Source organism: Lepidochelys kempii, chromosome 1 (assembly GCF_965140265.1).
Source record: "Lepidochelys kempii isolate rLepKem1 chromosome 1, rLepKem1.hap2, whole genome shotgun sequence".
Classification (NCBI taxonomy): Eukaryota; Metazoa; Chordata; order Testudines; family Cheloniidae; genus Lepidochelys; species Lepidochelys kempii.
The window spans coordinates 45,169,215-45,193,489 of record NC_133256.1 but is presented as its reverse complement, the minus strand read 5'-3'; the positions used below and the strand labels follow the sequence as shown (position 1 = coordinate 45,193,489).

Sequence of the window (24,275 nt, the reverse complement as noted above, 5' to 3'; positions counted from 1 at the left end):
TGGGTCTGTGTTCACCTATGCAAATTGGTGAGGATTTTTTATCAAGCCTTCCCCAGGAAAGGGGGTGTAGGGTTTGGGAGGATTTTTTGGGGGGAAAGACATTTCCAAGCAGGCTCTTTTCCTGTTATATATTTGTTAGATGCTTGGTGGTAGCAGCAATAAAGTCCAGGGGCAAAAGGTAAAATAGTTTGTACCTTGGGGAAGTTTTAACCTAAGCTGGTAAAAATAAGCTTAGGGGGTCTTTCATGCAGGTCCCCACATCTGTGCCCTAGAGTTCAGAGTGGGGGAGGAACCTTGACAGGAGCATATATGAGCCGAATGGGCACTGCCACCTAAAAATCTCCAATTGAAGGTGAATGCCATTAGGAAGAAAAGGAGGAGACAAAGGGGGCTGGCAGTTCCTAAAAGATGTAATACTAGAGCAGGGGGAGGCAACTTATGGCATGCTGATTTTCAGTGGCACTCACACTGGCTGGGTCCTGGCCACTGGTCCGGGGGGCTCTGCATTTTAGTTTAATTTTAAATGAAGCTTCTTAAACATTTTAAAAACCTTATTTACTTTACATACAATAGTTCAGTTATATATTAAAGACTTCTAGAAAGACCTTTAAAATCGTTAAAATGTATTACTGGCATGCGAAACCTTAAATTAGAGTGAATAAATGAAGACTTAGCACACCATTTCTGAAAGGTTGCCGACCCCTGTACTAGAGGCTCAAACTATTCCAATGCAAAAGATAGATAAGAGCCACAGGAAGCCAATATGGCTGCACAAAGAGCTTTTTAGCTACCTAAAACCCAAAAAGGGACACATACAGGAAATGGAAGGAGGGGCATGTCACCAAGGAAGTGAACATGGAAATAGCACGAGCATGTAGGGACAAAATCAGGAAAGCCAAAGCAAAGAATAAATTACAGCTGGCAAGGAATGTTAGCAAAACCACAAGGGGGTTCTTCAAATATGTCAGACAAAAGAAAGATCAGGGATGGTGTTGGTCCACTGCTCAGTGGGGAAGATGAGCTGGTAACGGAAGACAATAGGAAGGCAAAGTTGCCCAATGCCTACTTTGCTTCAGTTGTCTCTCAAAAAAACATGACTGGATGACTAGCAAAGTTATCATAGAAAATAAAGGGGAAGGAATGCACATCAGGATAAGTAAACACGTCAGATCTTCGACAAATCTGAATGAATTCAGGTGAGCAGGGCTGAAGAATTAAAGATGGAGAAAAGTTGTTCTCTTGCCACAGAAGGCAGGACAAGAGGCAATGGGTTCAAACTACAGAATAGCATATTTAGATTAAATCTTAGGAAAAACTACTTAACTGTAAGAATGATCTGGAAAAAGGGGCAAACAGTGAGGTAGCAAAATCTGCATAGGATACAAAACTATTCAAGATAGTTAAATCCGAAGGAGTTACAAGGGGATCTCACAAAACTGGGTGACTGGGCAACAAAATGGCGGATGAAATTGAGGATAGGTTCATCAATGGCTATTAGCCAAGGTGGGCAGGGATGATGTCCCTAGCCTCTGTTTGCCAGAAGCTGGGAATGGGTGACAGGGGATGGATCACTTGATGATAACCTGTTCTGTTCATTCCCTCTGAAGTACCTGGCATTGGCCACGGTTGGAAGACAGGATACTGGGCTAGATGGACCTTTGGTCTGATCCAGTATGGCCGTTCTTGTGAGCACCCATAAGGACACTACTTGAAGGTCTTGTACAGAGTGAAACTATCTGGTGAGCAGGTCTTTACTGGTATCTTGCGCTTTAGACAAGAACTCTAAAACATTCCCTCTGCACAACCCATCATAATGATTCTGGAATGTTGGCATCAGCAAATCTTGCCAAAGCTGTATAGATCTGTTACGATGCCCTGAATCTTCATTTTTCTCTTTAGCTTTCAACTTTACTTATGGCATAACAGCACCTGCTAATGCCATTATAGTATTGTTGTGCTGGTTTTTTTATCATAAAATACAAACTCCTCAGATCTGCTCCAGCCCCTTTGTATTGCCCTGGCAGTAAAAGGGGGCTGTAAAGTCAGTTTAAACAGCGAAATGAGGATTGCCCCAGACTGGAGAAATCTCAGGTGGCAGAAAAAGCTCTAACAACATGATCCCACTCGGCCGTTGGCATAGTGGGCATGTCCAGGAAGAGAACGTGGTTGGAGCATCTCTGTACTCAGGCAGCCCTTGGCTGCTACAATGGCTGCCAAAGGGCCACTCTCAAAGGGCCATTCTATCTAGGCATAACTTAGAGCAGCCCAGCTCAGAGTCCAGGGAATTCAAAAAGTGGCAAAACGCCACTTCTCTTCCCCCATGCCCACACGTGGGTCTTGCACCAAACCTTGGTATTGCAGCGTTTGTTTTTCCAGGAACAATGTTAAAAATGTATTACTGGGAGTATTTAACAACTCCCAAGCAAGGGCCCAAAGCAGCTCAGAAGAACAAACTGGGCATGGGACCTCCACGGGAGCTACTTGGAACTTGTTCAGCACTGTCAGGAGAAGGGTGGCGTTTGGCTGATCACTTAACAGAGGCCTAAGATCCAGGCAGGGAATTTAGCCTGAGAGTGAAAAGCTATTTAGAAAAGCTGGACGTGCACAAGTCCATGGGGCCGGACGAGTTGCATCCGAGAGTGCTGAAGGAATTGGCGGCTGTGATTGCAGAGCCATTGGCCATTATCTTTGAAAACTCGTGGCGAACCGGGGAAGTCCCCGATGACTGGAAAAAGGCTAATGTAGTGCCAATCCTTAAAAAAGGGAAGAAGGAGGATCCTGGGAACTACAGGCCAGTCAGCCTCACCTCAGTCCCCGGAAAAATCATGGAGCAGGTCCTCAAAGAATCAATCCTGAAGCACTTGCATGAGAGGAAAGTGATCAGGAACAGCCAGCATGGATTCACCAAGGGAAGGTCATGCCTGACTAATCTAATCGCCTTTTATGATGAGATTACTGGTTCTGTGGATGAAGGGAAAGCAGTGGATGTATTGTTTCTTGACTTTAGCAAAGCTTTTGACACGGTCTCCCACAGTGTTCTTGTCAGCAAGTTAAGGAAGTATGGGCTGGATGAATGCACTATAAGGTGGGTAGAAAGCTGGCTAGATTGTCGGGCTCAACGGGTAGTGATCAATGGCTCCATATCTAGTTGGCAGCCGGTATCAAGTGGAGTACCCCAAGAGTCGGTCCTGGGGCCAGTTTTGTTCAATATCTTCATAAATGATCTGGAGGATGGTGTGGATTGCACTCTCAGCAAATTTGCGGATGATACTAAACTGGGAGGAGTGGTAGATACGCTGGAGGGGAGGGATAGGATACAGAAGGACCTAGACAAATTGGAGGATTGGGCCAAAAGAAATCTGATGAGGTTCAACAAGGATAAGTGCAGGGTCCTGCACTTAGGACGGAAGAACCCAATGCACAGCTACAGACTAGGGACCAAATGGCTAGGCAGCAGTTCTGCGGAAAAGGACCTAGGGGTGACAGTGGATGAGAAGCTGGATATGAGTCAGCAGTGTGCCCTTGTTGCCAAGAAGGCCAATGGCATTTTGGGATGTATAAGTAGGGGCATAGCGAGCAGATCAAGGGACGTGATCGTTCCCCTCTATTCGACATTGGTGAGGCCTCATCTGGAGTACTGTGTCCAGTTTTGGGCCCCACACTTCAAGAAGGATGTGGATAAATTGGAGAGAGTCCAGCGAAGGGCAACAAAAATGATTAGGGGACTGGAACACATGACTTATGAGGAGAGGCTGAGGGAGCTGGGATTGTTTAGCCTGCAGAAGAGAAGAATGAGGGGGGATTTGATAGCTGCTTTCAACTACCTGAAAGGGGGTTCCAAGGAGGATGGCTCTAGACTGTTCTCAATGGTAGCAGATGACAGAATGAGGAGTAATGGTCTCAAGTTGCAGTGGGGGAGGTTTAGATTGGATATTAGGAAAAACTTTTTCACTAAGAGGGTGGTGAAATACTGGAATGCGTTACCTAGGGAGGTGGTAGAATCTCCTTCCTTAGAGGTTTTTAAGGTCAGGCTTGACAAAGCCCTGGCTGGGATGATTTAACTGGGAATTGGTCCTGCTTCGAGCAGGGGGTTGGACTAGATGACCTTCTGGGGTCCCTTCCAACCCTGATATTCTATGATTCTATGAACTCTATGGCTAGAGGGACAACATGTAAGACTGATTAACGCAGAGGCAGAGAGTTTCTTGTGGAGCAGCTGACTGAAGCTTTTGTTTTGTTTTCATGTTGTCCTTTTCTGTTAAAAACATGATACCCACTGATGAGGATGCTTTTTAATATTAGAAAGGCCTTCTTCGACTTGTTTGTTTCACAGGTGATGGAAAACTAAGGCAGGGGCTCACCTGCAGCACCACACCTGACCACATGGGTGCACTAGGGTGACCTCTACAAGAACTGTTCCTAACTAGTATGTTATGGCAACTGCTATTTAACCTAAACAAACTATTGCTTCCACCAATAATCAATTATATCTGCTAACTCTTTTGGCAATATTGTATTATTGCTACCCGATAGTTCTGGTGCTATGTGCAATACTACATTGCTTCAGAAATGTAACTCTTGCTTAAAAAAACAATGAAAGAGCTGGCCTATCAAGGAAAATTTTCAGATAGCCCAAATGCAGGGCAAAATATTCAAAGTTAATGTGTAGAAACCACCCAAAGTCTATCAGAAAACCCAAAGGACAGAAATCCTAACCCTGTGTGAAGTCTCATCCCAACTGGCCACCAACATTTGGACAAAAACCCAGAATTTAGGTCCTATTTCAAAATGCAATTTTAATTATGGAGTTGCTACCAGGTGCCTTTGTAACCATCTTATACCCATCTGTTGCATTTATTATTGTCTAGTGTGAAGTATTTGTACACACATATACCATTATGTGTGTACAAATACTTCACACTAGACAATAATAAATGACAAGAGCCTCAGTGGCTTGCCCCTAGCAAATTACACTGGTCCCTACCATGTTACCCCCTACATTAGTGTAAGATTAACTATGACCTTATTCTGTAGTTATGGGTGTTTTGTCTGAGTAGGGATTGCAGAGTCAGGTCCTCTATCTTTAATGATTTTGTCATTTTCCTCATGATTGAAGATATATGCCAGTGTAGCTACTATTGTTTATACTCTTTAAAGAAAGTAACTAGGTGCTGCAGAGTGCTGCTAAAGAAATCTGACCACCACACTGGGTCACATCACCACCTGAAGTAAATTAGGTCAGCTCCACTGAATCCAAGAGCTGTGGGTGCTCTGCACTTGTCAGTAGGCACCCAGAACCCAGCAGTGTTGCTGCTGTTAAAAGTGAACATCAACAAGCAACCTTTGGTCTTTATCCCGATGCTGTACAGGAGTAAATGGCACCTTAACTATTTAATTCATTAGGTTCCTTAGAACTCTTCACTGAATGTATGAGAAATCCTGGTGACATTACTTCTCCCTACTAAGCATTTTAGGAATAATATCAACATATGTTTTCACCACAGGCAGTAATAGCTCTATCAATATTCAGATATTGAAACAAAAAAAACTGTAGACTATGTTTCAAAGAGAATTACATTAGTATTTAAAATATAGCTGTAACATTTGGCATATTTAAAGTTCTTTTCTATGCATTTTCTTCTGTATTAATTTTTACTATACAAAAGTCTAAGGATTAAATAAACTAATCTCCTTCCAGGGAAGGCTCAAGCACATATCCCAAGATCTCTCTAGAGCAATTATATGCAAAATGAAAACAAATGTTCAGTGGACTCAATGAGCAAAGCACCACACAAGCCGAAAACAAAAATCTAGCCCCTTAATAGCAATTCCTGTCAGAGGTCCTACAGGGAAGTGCCATCTTGAAGAAAGATTTTTTTTTTATGTGCTTATGTCTATGGTAAGAGGAGCGAGGAGGACGTTCAAAGTTTAGGCTGATGCATCAGCTTTCTGGTCACCCACTGAGGTCTCAGTGAGCGCTTCCACACACCAGATCTGCTTGCTCCACCTAAGCACAGCGAGGTAGGTGAAGGAGGCAGTGAACGCCGGGACTTGGAATTTCTTCAGGGGCAGCTTTCACCTTACTCTGCGCCTCTAGGACACTAACCAGCTAACTTTGTCTCATCATACCCCATCATGCAGCCCAGCTTCCCCCATCAACCCGTGCAAGTGACATGAGCAGCACTCTGAGGACTAGTAGCTGCCCAAGATGCTGCAGTACCTGTCCCAGCCCCAGAAGGCGAGAAATGCCTGATGAGGTCACACTATAGACAGTTATTAGCAACGTGTGACCCTTTCTCTGTGGGGAGCTGGGGGTGTTGTGTGGGGCTGGGGGGGGGGCTAAGGTGTCTTGTGCCATTGGAGGGGGGGGGAGAGAAACAGCATCTTCTCCAGCCCTGGGAAATATACAACCTGCGCAGCTGGCCGGGGGCGGATCGCGCTACTCTCAAAAGCGGGCAGTGGCGGGGTTGGTTTTGCTTGGGGGTCTGCTCAGCCTTGCGCGGTTAGGCTGGGGGGGGGGGGAGCGTCCTGTGCTGCAGAGGACCATGGATGTGGAGTCCTCAAGCCCCCACCCCCGAGTGGCAGATGCCCGGGAACGAGACCCCGCTGAGGGGGTAAAAACTTGCCCAGGCAAAGCCGCGGCTGGAAGGATACCGGGCACACGCAGAAACCCGCATCCGCGTGGCCGGGTCCGAGAAGTCCCCGCCCGCCCCTGCCACGCGGGGAGCAGCTCCCGGGGGGCAGGGAAGGACGCACGATCCGTACCTGGGTCCGCGGTGCAGCCGCCTTCTCCTCCAGGACAAAGGGAAGCCGGGGAGGGGGGGACGGGGGGACGGGACACCAGCGCGCCCGCTCCCAGCCGAGGGCTCCTGCTCCAGCCTCAGATCGCACCCGGCCAGCCGCAGCGAAGGGGAGATGCGGGCACGGGCAGGGAGCTATATATACACCCAGCGCGCAGCCTCCTCCAGCGGCGCCCGCTGCCTCCCCGCTCCCCAGCCTCCAGCCGCCGGCCACGGCAGGAGCCACAGCGCCCTCTGCAGGCACGCCGGCAGCCGTGCCCCTTGGAGGCTGGTTTTCCAAAGGAACCGGGTCCAGACTTGCTAAATCCTGCCGCTACAGCAAAGAAAGCCCACAGGGATGGATTTTAGGCTGCATGTAAAAATAAATCAAATAAAATAAATAAATAAATAAAAAAGCAGCAGCTATTACTAACACTGTCCCATTTTTTAATAGGGCTGTCGCCCGGCTCTGTGGACACTGCTCATGGGACGTTGGCAGGTCCCCAAACACTTCCAGAAGCATTGCCAGCCCCAGGCAGCTGAAAGCGGAGAGTCAGCTGCCCCACCAAAATCAGGGGATTGACTTAAAACTCGTGAGATTTTGAAAAATTCATTTGCCTTCCGTTCTTCGAGCCTTTAGGGTTCACATTTTCAAGCTTTTCTCTGCAAGCGTGAGGGCGAAAAAACTTTAAAATGAAGGCTGGGATTCTTATGTAACAACAACAGCATGATTCCAGATGCTGGGGATTTAAAAACAGAAAAACACCAGTACTGTGAGATTTGAGATACAGTTGCAGTAGACAACACTGTTTCAGGGTCCATTAGAAGCTAGCATTCTGCAATGCTACCACATGATGGATGATGATGTGCTAAATCTTGGTGTCTGAAATGTGATAGCCCCTGGTCTGAAATAGCCTGAGTTTGCTGACCTTTAGGGCAGTGGTTTTCAAACTTTTTTTCTGGGGACCCAGCTGAAGAAAATTATTGATGCCTGCAACCCAACGGAGCTGGCGATGAAGGGTTTGGGGTGTAGGAGGGGCTCAGGACAAAGGGTTGTGGCAAAGGGTTGGGGTGTGGGGGTGAGAGCATGGGAGGGGGCTCTGGGCTGGGACAAGGGTGCAGGGGGGGGTCAGGGCTCTGTGCTGGTGGTACAGGCTCTGGTGTGGGGCTGGGGATGAGGGGTTTGGGGTGCAGGAGGGGTTCGAGCCAGCGCTCAGGGCGGGGGCAGCACATGGAGCCCCATGGTCCCCCTGCCTAGAAGCTAGAGACGCAGCTGGTCGCTTCCAGGGTGCAGAGCAGTGTTGGAAAAAAGGTAGGCACTAGCCTGCCTTAGCTGGGCAGCACTGCTGATGGGACTTTTAATGTCCCAGCGGGTGGTGCTGACCAGAGCAAGGTGATACAGGGTCTTGAAAAACACTGCTTTAGGGTACTCTCTTTACTGAGGACAGAATGTATGCTTAAGGCCTTCCATTTCTGAGTTCCTATTCTAAATGTCAAGATTCTAATTTCTTGTATGCTCTCACTTAATGCTGAAAAGGAAAACAAATTGTGCCTATTGATGATGTATAAAGAACGCCAAAAATGTGCCCCTCGAACCACCCTCCCACCCCCAAAAATTTGTTTTTTGTTTTTTAAAAATAAAAGAACAAAACAAAACACACATTAGAAATTCAGGTCCTGTCTGATCTAGAAAACTATGATAACTGGAGAACAAATTAAGTGACAATACTGGACGCATCAAAAATGCAGGCTGAGCAACTGACTAGGAAAGGGATTTTTAGTCCAACAATAATATATGCAAATTAACTGTTAGTACATACAAACAGGAAAAACACACACACACACACACACACACACGACTGAATAGCATATGCAGTTGTGGCAATTGTCAAGCTATCTGGAGTGGCTCAGAAGTACCAATCTCAGGGCAGACTGTCAAGAAGCAGGGTAGAATCCCCAAACTGGTTATGAATTCTATACTTAGATTTCACCAACCAAGTATCATGTGTTAACACCTCAGGCACTATAACCGCCTTAACATGGAGTCACAAACAGTCCCCATGGGTACTCCATTCTATCTTGCCACCCAGGCAAGCCTGCCTTTGTGCCATTTGGTCCCTTACACCAAAAATCACAGCCATATTCATGTTACTCCCAGTCCCAAAGGACCAGTCACTTACAAAGACAATGCTTGTAGGCAATCCTATAATAAAACTAATAAAAGAAATAAATTATTTATGAGGTAAAGAGACAAACACACTCAAACGAGTTAGTCTTAGGTTTCAAAAGGTGGTAGAATCTTCTATAATAACCAAGCTCTGTGGTCCTTGAAGACTAACCCAGGCCAAGCACTTGGGAGCTTTTGCTTATGCTTAGTAATTCTTGCCCCTCAGAGTTCAAGCAGCATATAGTGTTTCCTTGTTAAGGATTTTAATTCCCTTCCCCCAGAGTTCAAGCTGATAGGATGAGTCCCCATGCAGATCTCTTCATGGGTGTGCGGGGAGCAATCAAAGTCTTTTGTCCTCTGATGTTCCACGATGGTTTGTCTGGTGTCTATGGGTCTTCTTTTTCTGGGCAGAAAATAACACCCCCTGTAGTAAACTAGTATTTCACACTCATTAATACTTCTCTCCTGACTAGTGGATTTACAATTTCAGAGCAAACACTTAAATATTACCTTATCACATGGAATACAGATATTATAAGTGAGATTAATGCATGCAGCATTTTAGAAGCATATCATAAAGTCTCGACACATTTTCATAATCCAAATATCTATTTTAACAATACTAACACAGGTGAGCCAGACTGGTTTCCAGCTATGCATTTGTCAGTGTTCAAGTTGAGGCCTATTGGCCATCGCATGCGCTGGCATCTGGTCTGCCAGCATCACAGCTATGTCATATAAAAAGTAGGAAATTAAAGTGATGACAGTCTACAACCTGCTGTACAAACCATAACTGGTGCCTGGACATAGGAGCTTGCAATAGAAGGGTCAGACCAGCCCTGGGATATCCAGAAGATGAAATTAAGAAAACAAAAATTATATTTAGTAAATATTTGTATGCTGATGGCATTTAAAGTATATGCCAATTTGTATCCCTGTTCCTTTTTCTATGAAGTTACCGGTTACATGTGCTAGTGGCCTTTTGAGAACAAATGGCCAACTTGCATGTGTGCTATTTTTTGTTGGCCATGGCTGATCCTTGATTGGCTACTCTCCAATCCTCTTCTCTCTTGAGGTTACCTTCAAAATATGCAGAGAGTACCCTGCACCTCTAAATCCCTTTTTAAAAATAGTTTCTTCAAGTAATAATCTTTGCATTTTTACTTTTGAGCTATTGCCCAGTGTCTGGTTTAGTTTTACATGAACTAAAAGCTCTGTGTGGCAATTCGTCTTATCTATATTTTTAAAGCTCTGTGTAAGTTTATACCACTATATTAAAGATATACTCCTGAAAAAAAAAAAAAAACCCAGCATCCATTGTTTCAATCAGCTCCTAAGACCTGCTATGTAAAATGAACCAGGTTTGAGGTTATGATCTGTCCATAATGTAACATATTTGGTACCATTTAGCACAGAGTGTCCATATGGAGCCTGACCCAACGCCCATTAACTCAAGACTGACTTCAGGGGGCACTGAATCAAGCTCATTATGACTCTGCTCTGTTCTTGTACTGTAGAGTAGTTCATCTCATCTTTTTGCCTATATTTATATATATTATATACACACACACAATAAGTATTAGTAGGATACCATTTCTGCTCAAGGACTACTACCCAACCCATACTGCTTGTATTAGTGTATGGTACAGAGGGCTGTAAGTACAGTACTTGTAGCATGACAAGCTAACATAGTGTCGCAATTCCCTTAGTAAGAAGTGTGCTCTGACTCATTAGTGCACGTGAAATTCATCTGTAGTGGCTTGGGTGTTGAGAGCTTTCAAGGACATTGCCCTTTCAGTAAAGCTAGTTTTCACTTCAAAAAAGGACTTAAAGAATCCCATACAAGGAGGAGTTTGTTCTGACCAGGTGCAATCTCACCACTGATGTGTTTCCCCCAAGTTTCACAGTGCACTGTGCATAGGAACAGGAACTCAAGCCCAGGCCTGAATAGTCTGCAGGGAATGCTACAAAGCCATATTCCACCCAGTTGGGATTGTACACAATAATAATGACAATACCAAGATTACAAGCATCCTTTTAAGACATCCGTCAATTTAGTCATTAATCTCAAGAAAGAGGCAGGCCCACTAGTCATCCCCAAGGCATCACTGAATTCTCAATGAGGCACTCTGACAGAGAAAGCAATCTTTCAGTCTTCTTCGTATAATGGTACTTGCCAAAATTTACTAGCCATATCCACAGTGTGGAAAATAATTGGACACCCCCCAAATTGGCCAAAATATCACCAGGTCAATCAAAACCTGATTTTCTGAAAGAGAGATCTGTACCTGGCCTTGAGAAGGCCTTTTTCTTTAAACATAACATTTTAGCAGCCAATTAGCACCTAAATCATTAACACCCTTGATCACCTAGCTGTTTGCATTCCAGAGATCAATTAGTGCTATCATGACACCTAATCAAATACTATGTAAACACAGAACTTAGGCGTTTTTCTTGGCATTGGTTTCTGTGTGCAATGGGGAAATCTCTGCAAAAGACAATTTATGTTTCTGGGAACATTTGGGAAAGACTGAAAAAACTGCAAGTTGCATTTAAGTTTATAGTAAGGAATGTCACAGTATGTGACTCAAGACAAGGAAAAAAGAGGAGACATTGCTTCCTCTACAGACAATGAGCAGGTCCAGCACAGAATAAAGGGGGAAAAAAAAAATAAAAACTTTAAAACCTGAAGAAATGAATCCTGGGACAAACGAATGCTTGAATTAAGGTACAGCAGTTTCAAGTATAAGGTCAAAGCTAAAACCACTTCAGTTAATCCAATTAGATGAGCCATCATGGCTAGTGGGTGTTGGCTGAATAGAGTCAACCATAGAGATGGAAACAGAATGACTCTCCAGTTGAGGAAGCTATGGGCCAGATTGTGGCCCATCCCAGCGCAAGTGGAGGAGCAGGGGAGGGTATCATGAGTTTCTGTCACAGATCCAGAGGCCCGGTGCTCTCATACAGCTTTAGAACAGTCCGTGGGAGAACCCCTGCAGTGAGTCAACCTCCTTAGGGTAACTCTCACTGGGGTAATCCCCTTGGCTTCACTGCCTCCTGGGACTAAACCTCACAGCCTTCAGCACCCCTGCTTCATGCCTGGAGCTCCCTCCAGCAAGTCCACCTGCATTGGACCCCAGAGGGAGACTTACACACCCAACGGGAGCAATGCACCCCCAACTTCCTGACTATGGACTACTGATTCTCAGCCTGCATTGTAAAGACAGAAGAGTTTATTAAATGTCTGGATCGCAGTATAGAATGTCTCTGGTTATCACAGAGAACAGAAAGTTACAGCATAGTCCATCTAGGTCAGTTCAGAGCCCAGAGCTCTCCTCTGACCCCTTCTTAGTCCCAGTCTGGAAGCTTCTCCTGCTTCCAGAAACCCACACTTAACAACCCCAAGGGGCCCCTTGTTAGTCCTTTGATCTTGTTCCCCAGAAAACATGGTCATCTGGCCGTGTCCTTAGTCCTCTGTTCTCCAGCTGGTGGTAACCAGCTGGCTTCCTGCAGCGTGTAAGCCCTCCCAAGGGTGGGCCCCACCACAGTCATTAGTTGCTAGGTGCCAAAATCCAGCCAATTGCCTTCTGGGACTCTCCAGGGGCATGGCCCCCAGGCCTAAATAGCCAAGCATCAGTCACATCTGGATCTCTAAAGAACACACAAATCCCCCATGGGGAAACTGAGGCACACCATATTCATCCAAATTATTATGAAAAATTCCCCACTCTGTCACAGCCTCTCCCTGTTCTGCACACCTTTGCAGCTTGTGGCCATTGTTGTGGTTCTTATGTTCACAAGTACAAGGACGGCTTCCACCTGTAACACTAGTTGTGCTAGAGCTGGAAAAATCCACACCCCTCAGAGACACAGTTATGGCCGACCTAACCAGTGGTGTAGACAGCACTAGGTCAATGGAAGAATTCTTCTGTCAGCCTCGGCAGATTACTTACATTGACAGGAGAACAACTCCCATCAGCACAGGTGATGTCTTCACTGAAACACTGTAGCATTTTAAGTGTAGACAAGTCCTTAGGCACCTCAAGAGGAATAGGTAGGAAATCTGGCTCTGGATCCATCCTCTCCCCACAGTGGCCAGCCACAGCAGGAAGCATATGCTACACCCTCTTAAGGGACACTTTCCTTGTGCACTCAGGCCTCATCTACACCTAAAAGTTTCACCAGTACAACTATTTTGGTTAGGGCTGAGATTTGCGGTGGGGTAGGGTGGTGGTAGTACTGAAATAGTTATATTGGCAAGAGCCCTAGCGTGGACACAGCTATATCACTAAATAGGTGACATAAGACTAATTTATTAAATCATGTTATTCACCTTCCCATATGGAATAGCTTTATTTACAGAAGCATCTTTGTACTGATAACTGCATCCACACTAGGAAATTGTATCTCTTTAGCTCTACCAGTATCATTAACATGGTACAATATATGCATTTAAACAAGCTTCAGAAACTGAGGTATTGTCTCCTGAAACTCTTGCTGGGGGAGAATCTAGCTCTACTTCAACCCCAAAATGAGCCACTGCTTTAAAGATACAGTTGAGCCCCAGGCGAGCTGCTATGAATCAGCCGATTCCTTTATCTGTAGAGGATGGTTGGCTAATTTAATGAAACAAAATATTGTAACCACAGGAAATTTGTAATGTCTGACACAGGACTTTTCTGGATACTTTTGCCAGAAAAGCACCGCCAAATTGATTCAAGTTATAAGGAACATCTCATATTCTTAAATTGGTGACTGACAAATCTATTAAACCATATTGCTTTAAACACAGTAACATGGATAACCTCCCTGTTTGACAGAATACAGCCAAGTGCATGGATTTAAATACTTGGATTATTTTAAGCCATAAATTCAGTCATCTGAGATCACAACAGTTGCCTCTCAGAGCTGTATTACTGCTTCATAGGTGTCCCTAGCCTCTGTTTGCCAGAAGCTGGGAATGGATCACTTGATGATTATGTGTTCTGTTCATTCCCTCTGGTGCACCTGGCATTGGCCACTGTCGGAAGACAGGATACTGGGCTAGATGGACCTTTGATCTGACCCAGTATGGCCGTTCTTATGTTACATTGATAACAGTAATGACACACTAGACACAACTGATACTCATGCTAAATTGTGTTTTCTCCTGAAGGATACCATTGAAGACATTCATCCCATTGGGACCAAAGAATTCTTACCATAGTAAAGTGCACTTATGGTCAGATAAAAATGGCAGCCTGCTCAAAGCTATGCTTACTGTCTGAACGAATATAACTGAACACATTTTGCCTGAACTAATGGGACTATTGATGTGAGTAATTTGTAATCATGAGTAAACGTCGCAGAATTAGGCTTGTAGCTAGCAAAGATACTTTTTTTTCCTAATTTTACTTCTGTTACTGTTAGAGAACTGATACAGCTCTAAAAAGAGTGAGCTGGGCTCTATTCTGGCTTAAGTCTCAATAAAATGGTTAGCTACATTCTGCCTGCAGAATCTTTATTCCTGATGAAGATTGGTGAATGGAAAAACAGAAGCTGACTTGCACACTGAAAATTAAGGTCCAGGACTGGGGCTGCTAGGTGCCACTGCAATACAAATAAATAAAAAATATAAGTGTTATTAATAATACCCTCTTTTTCAGTAAGTTATTGAAAAACCACAATTTCAGATGGTGGTACTACAGACGTCAACTTCTTACAATTAAGCTGGAGTCTCTGGTTCTCCGGAGTCACTTAGGTACCACAAAGTGACCTTAAAATGGCCGGAGAGCAGGTGGAGAAAGGGAACTCTCCCCAGGCAAAGCTGCCCCCTGCACCACCTATGGCAGTGTAAAAAGAGGTGCCAGGGGCATTCCTGGGGAGAGAAGAGGCCTGGTGGAGGAGCAGAGCTCCACTATGCCTGATGTGCCCCTTGTGTCAGTAGTGGATGTTAGTAGGCCCCCATTGCTCTAATTTTCATTGGGGCCTGGTGCCCAAGGGTCCAGGAGCTGCAACTGGCTCCCTATGGCCAGCACTGTATCCAAACATAGGGGAGAATCAGTCCATGGTCTCAAAGAGGAAGATGAAGAGAGTTCCATAGTAGACGTTATAAAGTCTGAAAATTAAGGGTGCACTATAATAGAATGAGATGAGAATAGATACCATGGTCAAATACTAGCTCAATTTAACATTGAGCCACCAAGACCTGCCCACACTGAGACATTCCTTAAAAAGTCTCCCATGAGTGTACTAATTCAGAGATGCAACTCTGCCAGTGGGCGGGAACTGAAAGCTCTAGAGCAAACAGGGTGACTGATGCTTTTCAGAGCATCCCGGACTGTCAGACACCTTGTTGCCACCTGCTTCCAGCAGGAGGGAACCTTTCCTGTCGCAGCTGGATGTTAGCTCCCTAACACAGCCAGCCGACAGCCACTCAAGCACTCTCCTCAGGCCTATACCACTCTGCCGGTTGACAATAGATGCATCCCAGCCCCTGAATTCCTTCAAAGTATCCCCCTGTAGTATCTAACCCCTGATCACAGGCTATCCACAAGACACCCCAGATCCTCCATTCACAAAGGAGCAGTGTACACCAATTTAACCTTAGCCCACCACTCCTATATCATACACAGCACTTATGTTTGATTGTAGTAAAATCAAAGGAAGTTTGAAATTTTAAGAAACAGAGGTTCAAATAGAAACAAGGGTGAGTGATGAAAACAAATGGGTACAATACAAAACAAACAAAAGCACAAAACGTGAACTAGGGCCTACACTTTATTAATAGTTACCTTTCCTATTTTCAATTTTCAACCCAAAATTCAGTCTTTTGCAGTGTTTGCTAGCCTCAAGGAGACAGGGCCCAGTCTTTAATGGATTTTTTTTTTTAGGGTACCTCCTCAGTGAGTGGTTACAGAGTTCTTTCTCTACCCTTCTATCCGATGAAGTGAGCTGTAGCTCATGAAAGCTTATGCTCAAATAAATTGGTTAGTCTCTAAGGTGCCACAAGTACTCCTTCTCTACCCTGTGATATAGTTCAGAGATCAAAAGAGAAGGTCTCAAATTTAGTGCAAGCTGAGTTATGTTTCAACTGGACTCACAGAGGCAACTTAATTGCTCCAGACCTTAAAGTGTTTGAGGCCAAGGTACGCACTCAAATTTGGTATGGTGCAGAAGTATGAAGTGGAATGATTCTAGGATAGTGGTTCTCAAACTGTGGGTTGGGACCCCAAGGTGGGTCGCAAACCCATATTAATGGAGTCGTTAGGACTGGCCTTACTTGCTGGGGCCCGGGGCCAAAGCCCAAGCCCCACCACCCAGGGCCAAACCCCAAGCACCACAGCCCAGGGCTGATGCTGAAACTTGAGCCCCACCACCTGGGACGGTGGGGCTTTGCCCTCCCTGCCACCACCACCACCTGGGGCAGTGGGCTTGTGTGGGCTCAGGCTTTGGTCCCCTTTCCTGGGGATACGTAGTAATTTTTGTTATCAGAAGGGTGTCATGGTGATTGGAGATTGGAAGTGATCCAAAACAAGTTTCTTTGGAAAATTCTGAGTCTCCCAAATAATACCCCAGCCACTCTCCTTACAGCTAAGGCAAGCATTAATTCTATTGTGGCTAAAGTGCAATTCCATAATATCAATTTTTGGTTCACATTCATAGTCTGCATCCATAACGTTTGTCAAAGATAAGCACAGAGGAATTGCTCAGTCAGGCTTCGTCACGTAAATTTCCTTGGTTAGAGTGTATGCAGAAATTTTTGCATTCTCTAGGCCTCTCAGAATTGGAACGGATTAGATTTAAGTTTAAAAAATGGGAAATCCCTAATCAAATTGAGATTAGAGCATATTAATAAGCAACTAAACATGGCAGTTGTTGCCATTACAAATATGTCTTCTAGTTCACCCTTGTTAAAAAGGTCAGGGGTATGCTGCTTATTTAGACAGTTTGTCCAACAAGTTAAGGAGGGCCTTTACAGCTTTGTTTTCAGTCTATGAAGCCAACTTGCTCAGAAGGACTATATAGTGGCATTGAGAAATGTAATCAACTCTGTCCATACAGCTCTAGACAAGTGGAAGACCTACCCCAAGAACAAAGCACAAGAACAAATCCACACAGACACACCCCTAGAATACCTCTGGTCGGGGTTCCATCTGCTACCCAAGATCCATAAACCTGGAAATCCTGGATGCCCCATCATCTCAGGCATTGGCACCCTGACAGCAGGATTGTCTGGCTATGTGGACTCCCTCCTCAGGCCCTGCACTCCCAGCACTCCCAGCTACCTTCGAGACACCACTGACTTCCTGAGGAAACTACAATCCATCGGTGATCTTCCTGAAAACACCATCCTAGGCACTATGGATGTAGAAGCCCTCTACACCAACATTCCACACAAAGATGGACTACAAGCTGTCAGGAACAGTATCTCTGATAATGTCACGGCAAACCTGGTGGCTGAACTTTGTGACTTTGTCCTCACCCATAACTATTTCACATTTGGGGACAATGTATACCTTCAATTCAGCGGCACTGCCATGGGTATCCGCATGGCCCCACAGTATGCCAACATTTTTATGACTGACTTAGAACAATGCTTCCTCAGCTCTCGTCCCCTAATGCCCCTACTCTACTTGCGCTATATTGATGATCTTCATCATCTGGACCCATGGAAAAGAAGCCCTTGAGGAATTCCACCATGATTTCAACAATTTCCATCCCACCATCAACCTCAGCCTGGACCAGTCCACACAACAGATCCACTTCCTGGACACTACGGTGCTAATAAGTGATGGTCACATAACCACCACCCTATACCGGAAACCTACTGACTGCTATGCCTACCTACATGCCTCCAGCTTTCATCCAGACCACACCACACGATCCATTGTCTACAGCCAAGCTCTACGATACAACCTCATTTGCTCCACCCCCGCAGACAGAGACAAACACCTATAAGATCTCTATCAAGCGTTCTTATGACTACAATACCACCTGCTGAAGTGAAGAAACAGATTGACAAGAGCCAGAAGAGTAACTTCTGGGTACCTACTACAGGACAGGCCCAACAAAGAAAGTAACAGAACGCCACTAGCCATCACCCTCAGTCCCCAACTAAAACCTCTCCAACATATCATCAAGGATCTACAACCTATCCTGAAGGACGACCCATCACTCTCACAGATCTTGGGAGACAGGCCAGTCCTTGCTTACAGACAGCCCCCCAAGCTGAAGCAAATACTCACCAGCAACCACACACCACACAACAGAACCACTAACCCAGGAACCTATCCTTGCAACAAAGCCCGTTGCCAACTGTGTCCACATATCTATTCAGGGGACACCATCATAGGGCCTAAATCAGAGGCTCATTCACCTGCACATCTACCAATGTGATATATGCCATCATGTGCCAGCAATGCCTCTCTGCCATGTATATTGGCCAAACTGGACAGTCTCTATGTAAAAGAATAAATGGACACAAATCAGACATCAAGAATTATAATGTTCAAAAACCAATCGGAGAACACTTCAATCTTTTTGGTCACTCGATTACAGACCTAAAAGTGGCAATTCTTCAACAAAAAAACTTCAAAAACAGACTCCAGTGAGAGACTGCTGAATTTGAATTAATTTGCAAACTGGATACAATTAACTTAGGGTTGAATGCAGACTGGGAGTGGATGGGTCATTACACAAAGTAAAACTATTTCCCCATGTTTATTCCTCGCCCCTCCCCTCACCCCCCAGACTTTCTTGTCAACTGCTGGAAATGGCCCACCTTGATTATCACTACAAAATGTTCCCCCCCCCCGCTCTCCTGCTGGTAATAGCTCACCTTACCTGATCACTCTCGTTACAGTGTGTATGGTAACACCCATTGTTTCATGTTGTGTGTGTATATAAATCTCCTCACTGTATTTTCCACTGAATGCATCCAATGAAGTGAGCTGTAGCTCACGAAAGCTTATGCTCGAATAAATTTGTTAGTCTTTAAGGTGCAGCAAGTACTCCATATCTGAATGAGTGGTTGCCCTATTTGTACCATCAGCCACTAAAATAAGGCAAAGGCAAGTGGCATGATGATTATACACAACATAATTAGTTTTAAGTTTGTATTTAGATTTTACATTTTTTTATTTAGTTTTAAATATTATTGTAATATATTTTGGTTTTGGAACGTTGGCCTATGGCTAAGTCACTATTACTAAACTGGAAACCCTGTCGTATATTGAATCAGTCGTTTGTCTTTATTCCCAGTTTGGGAGATCCTTTCACTGTCCCATCGTTCCTTTTCGCTTCCTAGTGGTTTCAATGTTTATAGTTCATCTTTGATGGTTTTCTTTGACTTTTTTAGTAGTTGCAGCTGAGCAATATGTTACATAATGGCCTAGAATGGGCCATTCCCTAATGACTCACTTTCACTCCATGACCATAAGTTATAGTTACATTATTCCTTAATAATTCCCTGTGCACATCTCACAATGATTATGAGTACTGATAAGTATGAGTATTAATAAGTTTCAGTAGACACCTCACCTAGCCTTTGTAGATAAATACCATGATGGTGTATTAGACCTGACAAACTCACTACACCTGAGACAGGAGTTGTTTGCAAAGAACAGTGAGTGCTTTGTCTGTTGGCACCAATAGCTGTGTCGCAGCCACCCTGGTTTTTAATCCCTGTGCCATCTAGGTTTGCTCTGAGCATGGTTAGAGGACAGTAATAAAGATAGCAGCAGCAGGTTTACAAGACAGCTTTCACCATTACTACCAGCTGTGAAGCTCCACTGCTGGGAGTACAATGGCTGGCAATTTTAAGGAAGAGCTTATTGTAGGTAAGGGTTAAGTAGTGTGGGGACAGTCATAGTAACAACTGTGAAATAAGAAAAAGAACCAACAGATAGGACAGCAATGGAATTCACACTCTGAATCATCAAGGAAGTGGATACAGAATAATGAGGGTTGTGGAAATATGTCTGACAATTTAGCTTATCCACAACTCTGAATGACATGGACTCTGTTCCAGGAAAAAATATCGCAAATGAAGTGGAAGAGGAAAAAATTAACAATGACTGACAGATTCTGAGCCAGCAGAATGCTTTGGGAAATGCTTATCCAAGCTAGATAGCAAAAGTGACACAGATTGTATGCAGCTTCTGTTACTGAGATAGCGCCACACAACAGCAGTAGAGAAAAAAGTCGTAGTAAAAAGAAAAATATTTGTGATAAATTTCTTCACACCTTAGCAGCGGTAACTAACATCTTACAAGAACCACCATTAAGTATACACAATGATTCATACAACAGTGCCTACTTTGGATTGTGATTGATCTGTCACTTCACTAGTTGTGTTGGTTATTTCACGTTCATCTCACTTTCCAAACCCTCAGCTTCCCCTAGGTTTTGGGTGCTACCCACCAAAAAGTCTTTAGATATTTGAAGTTTTACTGTACATGGAACTAAGCATTTTTCATTGCAGTATTACTTATATTTAAAAATTCATAACAAGCCAATGAGCAGAAGCCATTGAATCATAGAATATCAGGGTTGGAAGCGACCCCAGGAGGTCATCTAGTCCAATCCCTTGCTCAAAGCAGGACCAACACCAACTAAATCATCCCAGCCAGGGCTTTGTCAAGCCTGACCTTAAAAACCTCTAAGGAAGAAGATTCCACCACCTCCTTAGGTAACCCACTTCACCACCCTCCTAGTGAAAAAGTTTTTCCTAATATCCAACCTAAACCTCCCTCACTGCAACTTGAGACCATTACTCCTTGTTCTGTCATCTGCTACCACTGAGAACAGTCTAGATCCATCCTCTTTGGAACCCCCTTTCAGGTAGTTGAAAGCAGCTATCAAATCCCCGCCTCGTTCTTCTCTTCTGCAGACTAAATAATCCCAGTTCCCTCAGCCTCTTCTCATAAATCATGTGCTCCAGTCTCCTAATCATTTTTGTTGCCCTACACTGGACTCTTTCCAATTTTTCCATATCCTTCTTGTAGTGTGGGGCCCAAAATTGGACACAGTACTCCAGATTTCAGAGTAACAGCCGTGTTAATATGTATCCGCAAAAAGAAAAGGAGTACTTGTGGCACCTTAGCGACTAACCAATTTATTTGAGCATAAGCTTTCGTGAGCTACAGCTCATTTCATCGGATGCATACTGTGGAAAATACAAAAGATGTTTTTATACACACAGACCATGAAAAAATGGTTCTCTCTCCCCACCCTACTCCAGATGAGGCCTCACCAATACCGAATAGAGGGGAATGATCATGTCCCTCAATCTGCTGGCAATGCTCCTACTTATACAGCCCAAAATGCCGTTAGCCTTCTGGGCAACAAGGGCACACTGTTGACTCATATCCAGCTTCTTGTCCACTGTAACCTCTAGGTCCTTTTCTGCAGAACTGCTGCCTTGCCACTCGGTCCCTAGTCTGTAGCGGTGCATGGGATTCTTCCATCCTAAATGCAGGACTCTGCACTTGTCCTTGTTGAACCTCATCAGATTTCTTTTGGCCCAATCCTCTCATTTGTCTACATCCCTCTGTATGCCATCCCTACCCTCCAGCGTATCTATCACTCCTCCCAGTTTAGTGTCATCTGCAAACTTGCTGAGGGTGCAATCCACGCCATCCTCCAGATCATTAATGAAGATATTGAACAAAACCGGCCCCAGGACCGACCCTTGGGGCACTCCGCTTGATAGCAGCTGCCAACTAGACATGAAGCCATTGATCACTACCCATTAAGCCTGATGATCTAGCCAGCTTTCTATCCACCTTATAGTCTATTCATCCAGCCCATACTTCTTTAACTTGCTGGCAAGAATACCAGAGTCCTGCAACCCAGCTAGACCTTATGGCCACAAAGGGTTTATTTAGGCTTTGCTCATACCACCATTTGTGGCAGGCACCAGGTGTACAGCCCTAAAATCCCTGTCTGTGGGGGCAAGGTTTCCTCAGCTATCAGTGCGACAGGGAGTTCAACTTTGGAGGTAAGGAAGGGTCCAAGAGCTCCCTGCAGACATGTGAAGTAACGGACCTTTCCAAAATGGACCTCCCAGTAGATATTAGACAGCTGCAGAACAGGGACCCTGCAAGGCACAGACTACCCCCTTAGACCTCTCTAACCTCCTAGCAGCTAACTTTTGGGGGTAGGGGGAGAGAGTAACAGAATCCCAGTCCCCAGACTCCTCTGCCTATGGTTTTACAAAGGTTATAGTAACCATTGGGTCCAGGGCTTCAGTAGCTTTCATGGAGCCTATCCAGGGAAGGCAAAGATTCAGTCAGGGAGATGAGGAGCCTCTTACAGTTCTCCAGAGAGCCTGACAACAGAACAGCTGAAGTACCACACCACATCCCCTACCACACTACCCTCATCCACAGGAGCAAGTAGACTTGCATGATACTTCTATATGCAGCGGTAAGGGGCTAACATGCCTGTAATGGGGGAGAGGGGGGCACTCACTTCTTGAGTCCCTCCTAGCAGCTGCAAAGTTTCCCCTACTCCTGGCACCCCCTGTAGGTTGCCAACCTGCCTAGGCAGGTCTTCAGTGGCTCAGCCCTCTGGCCAAGTCACACAGTCAAATGGACTCCTTCCAGGATAGCAGAATTTAACAAACTATGTGCTTTCACCAAGGTCTTCATCCCCATCTCTGAGCCCTTGAATTCCAGGCCTTTACTCAGATTTCTAAGGGAGCCTTGTTCCACTTCTGAGAGCTTAGGCCGCTCTGCTAGTGGCCAGTGGGGGAAATCAGGCCCACCCACTACACCAGGTTCCTACCCAGAGACTCTGTAAACAGCAGCCACATGCTGCTTCCTTTAATTAGTTGCTGCTGCATTAGCTGGGCCTCTTCCCACCTAGTCCCTTTACCTCCGCCTATTACCTTAAGGTTAGAATTCTCAACCTCTCACTCCCAGATTTAGCAAATGCAGCCCATCAAGCTGCTCTGGCCAGAGCACAGGATCAATCCATCCTCACCCTCTCTGGACCCAACCAGGACCTGCAGCTCCTTTTATTTAAGCCTGGCTGGTCTCTGATTGACTGCTACCATACAGCCCTTCTAGGCAGGCCTGGAGGACCCACTTTCACCGCTCCTTCATGGGGCAGGATGTAGTAGGACAGCAGGGCTTCCAGCAGGGGTCACGTACACCTGTCACAATGGCCATCAGGATTTTGCTCTGGGTGTTTGATCTTGCTTTGTGACTAGACTACGTGGACTTGGAGTTAGCTAAAACACCCCTGTTTTAAAATCCATCATGCAAATGCTCTTTTGTAGAGTAGAGATTTATAGACAAGTGTTATGGGCTACGTTTGAGCTTCACAGTAATCTCTGCCTAGGAAACTGGAGAGAAAGGACATGCATTGGCAGATCCATGTGTACTTAACAGTGTTGTATAAGTAATATATTTCCCTCTCTGTGGCAGCTCAAACACCATGGTGATCAGCATGTTCTCATCTCAGCCTCTGCCTTTTCTTACCCATTATGCTCATCTACACATGTTCTCCAGACTGATCCCTTTGCCTCCTCTCCCCAGTCCTTGTTTGTGCCTTCTTTCCTGACCCTCTTGTGAAGAGCCTGCTGTTCTAGCTGTGACAAGTGCCCTCCCTCCTTAGGACACACTTGTTTCAGGAAGCCTTCCTACACTGGTTTCACCAGAGATATTTCTCTGGAGTTTGAACTATTATTTTCGCAAAAAGAAAAGGAGTACTTGTGGGACTCCCTCCTCAGGCCCTACGCTACCAGCACTCCCAGCTATCTTCGAGATACCACTAGCTTCCTAAGGAAACTACAATCCATCAGTGATCTTCACTGGCCACTATGGATGTAGAAGCCCTCTACACCAACATTCCACACAAAGATGGCTACCAGCACTCCCAGCTATCTTCGAGATACCACTGGCTTCCTAAGGAAACTACAATCCATCAGTGATCTTCACTGGCCACTACGGATGTAGAAGCCCTCTACACCAACATTCCACACAAAGATGGACTGCAAGCCATCAGGAACACTATCCCCGATAATGTCACGGCAAACCTGGTGGCTGAACTTTGTGACTTTGTCCTCACCCATAACTATTTCACATTTGGGGACAATGTATACCTTCAATTCAGCGGCACTGCCATGGGTTCCCGCATGGCCCCACAGTAGCCAACATTTTTATGGCTGACTCAGAACAACGCTTCCTCAGCTCTTGTCCCCTAACGCCCGTACTCTACTTGCGCTATATTGATGACATCTTCATCATCTGGACCCATGGAAAAGAAGCCCTTGAGGAATTCCACCATGATTTCAACAATTTCCATCCCACCATCAACCTCAGCCTGGACCAGTCCACACA

The 24,275-nt window shown here is 45.1% G+C and overlaps 1 protein-coding gene across 8 annotated transcripts in view; it reads right to left on the bottom strand.

The window, feature by feature from the left end:
• The window catches only part of MTUS2 (microtubule associated scaffold protein 2), a 502,826-nt gene extending 495,777 nt beyond the window's left edge, over positions 1–7,049 (bottom strand). For 3 of the 8 annotated variants that reach the window (XR_012158528.1, XM_073340845.1, XM_073340838.1), the window contains exon 1: positions 6,766–7,045. The gene's annotated coding sequence lies outside the window, so the exon portion shown is untranslated. Of the gene's footprint in view, positions 1–6,765 lie in introns of all 8 variants that reach the window. The other 5 variants (XM_073340900.1, XM_073340910.1, XM_073340891.1 and 2 more) reach the window with 3 other exon arrangements.
• Positions 7,050–24,275: the final 17,226 nt, after the last annotated feature.